We start from the raw sequence: 6,295 nt of genomic DNA, 5'->3' as shown, positions 1-6,295 counted from the left end.
CCCCTCTCATTACTGTATTACCTATAGTGCAACCCCTTCCTGTGACCTATGTCTTTACCTGTAATTAGTGGGCTTGAATGCCCCCCAAAGATACATAAACCCTGGTTAGCAATAAAGACTCTCTAGGGCTTTCTCTACTTTCCCCTCTGCTCTTCCCGTCCTCTCTCCCCTGTTCCCTTCCCCTTGTCCTCCTTCCCCTCCCTCTCTCTTGCTCTCTCCCCTGCCCTCTGGGCCCAGGGCCCATGCTGTGCATGAACCTGGCTGGTAAGATCAAAGCCATCCAGGAGGTGAGCATGCTTTCATGAAATGTATCTGACTCCATTACTTCAATCTCTCTTCTATCTCATGTTCTCTATGACTTAATTTTAATCTTTATATATATATATATCTTAACCATTACAATTACGCTTACCGAACCCGAGATTAGTTGTGGGGAGCTGGCCTTTCACCCACAATTACCCAACTCTCAAGGGGCTTGTCTGTGTGAGGTATCTGTTAGAGCAGCACTCCCCTCCCACTACCAAATTCTGTCCTAATTACCCAGTGCTGTATAACAAGTGAGTGGCTTTCACAAACAGAAATGCGCTTTCTCACAACTCAGCAGGCTAGAAGCCCAAATTCAAGACGCCAGCTCGAGGAGAAAACTTGTTCCTCTCCATTGGGTCTGATGGAAAGACTTTTTCTCCTTCAGCATCCGTGGGCCCAGTGTTCTCTGAAGATCTCCATGTGTCTTGGCTTCAATCTACCCTGCAACTAGGAGGTTCTTAGAAGAGTCCCCCAAACTCCACTCCTGGCCATTCTTTCTTAGTGGCAGCCAAGTTGCTCTGATTTCTGCTCACTTGTCTAATCTCTCTTACTGTAAAAAGAGATTGGCTCAAGATATAACTAATTCTGTAGATTACCCTGCTTCATTAATGTAACTGCCACTAATCTTGCCTCAACATCATATGGTTCATATTATAAAGCTCAAAAAGGCAAACTCATTGCCATCAGGTCAATTCAAACTGTAGGGCAGGGGGATCTGCCCCTATGGGTTTCTGAGACTAAGTCTTTATAAGAGCAGAACGCCTCCTCTTTCCCTGCAGAGAAGCGGTGGTTTCAAGCTGCCAGTCTTGCAGTTGGCAGTCCAACAGGTCCACTGTGCCCACAAGTATTATAAAACACAGGATAAATACAGCAGGTTACAAAATGGCGACTGAGAATGAGAATCATGGTCTAGCCAGGTTGACACAGTTTGAAGGATACAATTTAATCCATAACAGTGATCATCATCTTTTTAAAAGCTTGGCATTATTTTTAAATTACTTTCTGGGTATTCCCTCTCTCTCTCCCATCTCCTGGTAAGACTGTCAATTTCCAGAGGGCAGAGGCTCATATTACTCTGTCCACACTACTCTGCAACTAGAAGACAAGCATTCTTGCAAGAAGTGACAAGGGCTACTGTTTATTGAGGGCCTACTGTTTCCCTGGTGCTGGACTATATGTTCCACATGCACTCTCATAAAAGGACTACACTTCTGGTGAGGGTGCCAGGTAAGCATTAGACTGCTAACCTCAAAGTCAGCAGTTCAAATCTACCAACCACTCCACAGGAGGAAGAAGAGACTAGCTGCTATTTGCTCATGAAGATTTACAACCTCAGGAGCCCTAGACAAGGTTTCTAGGAGTCAGAACTGATTTGATAGCAATGGGTTTGGTTTTGATTAACTATATTTAGTGGGGCAAATGATTAAGCACTGGACTACTAGCTGAAAGATTGGCAATTCAAACTGAACCAAACGTGAAGTCCAAAATCTCACTGCCATCAAGTCCTTGCCAACTCTTAATGACCCTATGGAATCGGGTAGAACTGTCCTTGTGGGTTCCAACACTGTCACTCTTGATGGGGGTAGAAAGCCTCATCTTTCTCCCGAGGAGCAGCAGGTGGTTTCAAACTGCTGGCCTTGCAGTTAGCAGCCCAACACATAGCCACTATACCACCAGGGCTCCTCCAAAGGCACCTCAAAGGTAAGACGGAAGGAGTTGCTTCTAAAAGGTCCGAACCTGGAAAACCCTCTCACTTGCCGTTCACGGTGCACACATGAAGTCACCAAGAGTCTGAAGGGTCGCCTCAGTGGCAGCCAATGACAGCAACGGAAGCAACCAACTGACTGACCGACTGATTTCCGAAGTTCAATACAGTCCACAAACAAGATGAGCGGGTGCTGTGTTCCGGAGGACGGGGCAGTGGAGGACTGAGAAACAGAAGGAAGAGGTCCTGGAAGAAGTGTGGGCAGCTGGTGTGGGCCCCTGGCCAGCTCTGTCTCCCAGGCCTTCACCTTTCTCCGTTTCCATCTACCTCGATCCCAGCTCACTAACTGGATTAGAGGAAGCATCTTGGAAACTCCCCTACCTGCCTGCCTGCTCCTGACCGATGGACTATTCATCACGTGGGTCAGTACCTGCGCGCTGCCTGCAGGCTTAGCAGAGAGGGCATCTCTGTCCCTGCCTCTGCCCTGTAACTGTGTCCCTCCACGTGCTCAGGGCACCTACCTTCTGCCTGCCAGGGGCTTGCTCGTGTTCTGTTTAGCATCACCTCGGTCCCTTATCTTTAACCTCTCGCTCTCTAGTTTCTCCATGTGATTCACAAATTGTACAATACAACAGTATATATAAAAGAGTTTTCAGTCCAACCATGTTACCTGTACGGTCAGTGACATTGACTCTGTTCATCGTGTTGTACAACATTCATCCCTCTCTTTCCAGATGATTCCACCACTCTTAACAGAAACACAGTGTCCCTAGCCTATGCCCCACTCTGCTCTCCCCCTTAGTGGCTACTGGTGAACGTGGGTTCCTGTATATTTGCCTATTTCACTTAATAGGACCATGAAATACTTGTCCTTCCGTGACTGACTTATTTCACTCAGCATCATGTTTTCCAGGTTCATCCATGTTGTAGGAGGCATTGGGACTTCACCTCTCTCTTTTTTTTCTTTAAAAAACAATATGTAAATTAATTGCTGAATATTCCCTCCAGTAAAGCACAAGCTGAGAAGACTGAATATCACCATTTGGTTGCTGTCCCCAAGACATATCAGGGTTCTAGATACTGAAGTATCTTCCCTTTCTGTTTACCTATCATCGGCTGCGTCGCCTCGGTCCTTGGCTCGCAGTAGAAAATGGCAAAGTGTGTGAGTTGCTGAGAGGAGCACATCCTACTTGAGTCATGAGCCAAGAGCCAAGGTTGAATAACAGCAATGGTCAGCCAATGCCCAACTGCAGTAACGAGACTAGACGCCACAGAGAGAGGGGACGGAGCAGGGCATTAGCAGAGCAGATTCCGGGCGCAATTCTGGCAGACTCTGGAGGGAGAACGCTGTGCAAAGGCGTCCCATGCTTTTCAAGTCCCTTTTATGAAGCCGAACGCAAACTTTCATGTCAGTGACTAACAGCCTTTCCTTTTTACTTTTCCTTCTCCTCCAGCGGCCTTGTTCCTGGACCCTGCCACCCTCGTATGGTCAGTGTCCCCAGCAGCGTCCCAGGTGTGTTTCTTCTTTGCTCCCTGCTCCCTTGAATCCATGTGGGCAAATCTCTGGGCTTCCATCACCCACTCTGTCAGCCTGGTGACCTCTTTCCTGTGCTGGAGACAGGCAGCCTCTGCACCAGAGTTCCACGTCATTCTGCGATGCAGCTGATAGACTGCCGAACGCCCGGCTCGAGCTGTTCTGCTGCTCAATGGATGCGATCCTTGGAATGAGTGGGAGTGTCAAAATTCACTACGACGTCCTCGCGAGGAATGGCTGAGCCTCGCCTTCAAGAATGGGCTGAGCTTCCGCCTTGAATTTGTTAGGGGGTCCTAGACGCTGGTCTGACGCCTCTGCCCACGGAGGGGATGGTAGTGAACCCAAGATTTCAGAGGAGCAGAGCTGTTCTCAGACTTGTTACAGGTGCTGCACACTATTATCAGAGAGTTTCCAGCCAACTCCTTCAGAATATCAACCAGGTAGCTGTCCTAGAATTTAGAGAGAACTAAAAGATAATGTTGCTGAAATTTCTCAATGGTCTGGTATTGAGAGGAAACTTCACATTTCACGGATTTCTTCAAAGCTGCCCTCTGAACTTCCTGCACCTTCTTGGTCGTGACCGCAGAGGAGAGAAATGCTTTCCGGTCTCAGGGGATCACTGTAAGGATCTTATCAACCTCTGTCGCACACCCCATCGTCAGTTTCTGAGCGCTTTGTGTTTTCCAAAAGATCAATCAGCCACCTGGGAGCTGCTATCACTACATGGGGTTTTCCGCTGGGTTCAGAGTGGGACATTGAATCGATTCCACCCACAGCCCTGGCAGTTTGTACTCTAATAGAGGCCCCCAGGCTTCACACTGCTCCGAGATCTGAGGGACCAACTCCTGAGTGGGGTGAAAACTAGGACCAACGTGTTTGGGGGCATCTTCAGATGGGCATTCAGAATGGGCAAAGTAACCAAAAACCCAAACTCAACTGCCATTGAATCGATGCCCACTTCTGCCGTGCCAGCCCTAAAGGACAGGTAGAATAGCCCCTGTGATTCTCTGAGATGGTAACTCTGGACGGGAGTAGAAAGCCTTGACTTTCTGCTGGTGGTTTCAAACCACTGACTTGTGGTTAGCAGCCCAATGCGTAACCACTATGCCACCAGGGATCCTGGGCAAAGCAAAGGCCCCTGTTTTCCCAGAGCCCGTTTCTGCCAAACCAATGACATCACGGCCTTGTCAAGCCAAAGGAATCGCTTCCATCTGGATCCTTGTGGGCTCTGCCCATCGCAGCTGGTCACAGGCTTCCCACAAGGCATTCATTACACCCAGATATTTCAATGTTTTCTCTTCCTCTTCCTCCACCACCAGCTGGGGTGCTTCAACCAGAGACTTGTGCTCCTGGGGTGCTAGCATCCCGTCTCTTCTTGACAGAATAATACTCAATTGTATGTACACACAGCATTTGTTCATCTTTTCTCTCATTGTATTAGTCTGGGTACTTTAGAGAAACAAATCCACAGAAACTCATGTATAAGAGAGTATTATATAAAGATTAAGTGCACATCAAAGAAAACATCCCAACCCAGTCCTGCCCAAACCCACAAGTCCACCATTAACCCTCTATCCGACACCAATCCACAAAGTCCGCCTCCATCTCACAAAACAGACACAATGCTGACTGCAGGAGGAAAGCTGAGTCAGTGAACCTGTAAGCATCTCAGCGCTGGCAGGGGTCTCCACACGGCTGCTCCAGCACCCAGGGCTGCATCACGGTAGGTCCATGCGGCTTCTCCTCAGGGATGTCTTACAGGAAATGAGCCTTGCCAGCTGAAGCAGGGAACTGCTAAGGCAGCTGCACCCTGTTCTAACCATCACAAAGCAAGAGACCCGAGATCGAGAAAGGCGAGGCTCAATAAGCCATTTATCCTTCTCCCCTTCAATTAACCCCTCATGTGTTTATCGTCCAGGTTGGCACAATAAACTAACTCCCTCACTCATGTACTTTGCAGTACCTTTTATTTTGTTTGCTATGCTTAAAAATTATTGTTACATTTACAATTTAAAAGCTTAATAAGAAACAGTTACTAAAGCCCTTTCAAAGATATTTTTTTCTTTTTTTCAATACTTTTATTGGGGGCTCTTACATCTTCCATCACAATCCATACATTCATCCACTGAGTCAAGCACATTTGTACATACGTTGCCATCATCATTTTCAAAGCATTTTCTTTCTACTTGAGCCCTTGGTATCAGGTCCTCATTTTCCCCTCCCTCCCCCACCCGCCCTCCCTCATGAACCCTCGAGAAGTTATAGATTATTATTTTCATCTCTTACATCGTCCCCTGTTATCCTTCACCCACTTTTCGGTTGTCCATCCCCCTGGGAGGATGTTATATGTTGATCCTTGTGATCAATTCTCCCTTTATCCCCCCACTTTCCCCTTATCCTCCGGTATCTCTAGTCCATGCTAATCTTTTCTGTAGCATTCCTAGTTTAGTTTACGTGCCACCGAAGCAAGCACCCTCTATTCATTTGCTGAAGGATATTTTGGTTGTCTCTACCTCTTTGCTATTGTGAATAGTGCGGCAACTCACTAATTGTTATTGTTCTTCACTCTCCACATGCAAATTCAGTAAAAATACCTCTCACCTGTGAAAAATAAAATCAAGCAAACAAATGAACAAAGCCAAAACCAGAGCCTATGTCTAGTTCATTCTACAGACAGTCATTGGGGAGAGCGGAGAAGCCATCCTGAAGGGGTAGGTGAGTGAGCTGAGTCTCGAAGGGGAAGTGGGAGT

General features: G+C 47.4%; 1 pseudogene; it reads right to left on the bottom strand.

The window, feature by feature from the left end:
• Nucleotides 1–3,427: 3,427 nt before the first annotated feature.
• LOC142451442 (putative ATP-dependent RNA helicase DDX47 pseudogene) lies at nt 3,428–4,909 on the bottom strand (annotated as a pseudogene).
• Nucleotides 4,910–6,295: the final 1,386 nt, after the last annotated feature.

This window comes from Tenrec ecaudatus, chromosome 6 (assembly GCF_050624435.1).
Source record: "Tenrec ecaudatus isolate mTenEca1 chromosome 6, mTenEca1.hap1, whole genome shotgun sequence".
Classification (NCBI taxonomy): Eukaryota; Metazoa; Chordata; class Mammalia; order Afrosoricida; family Tenrecidae; genus Tenrec; species Tenrec ecaudatus.
This window is presented reverse-complemented; position numbering and strand designations above follow the sequence as displayed.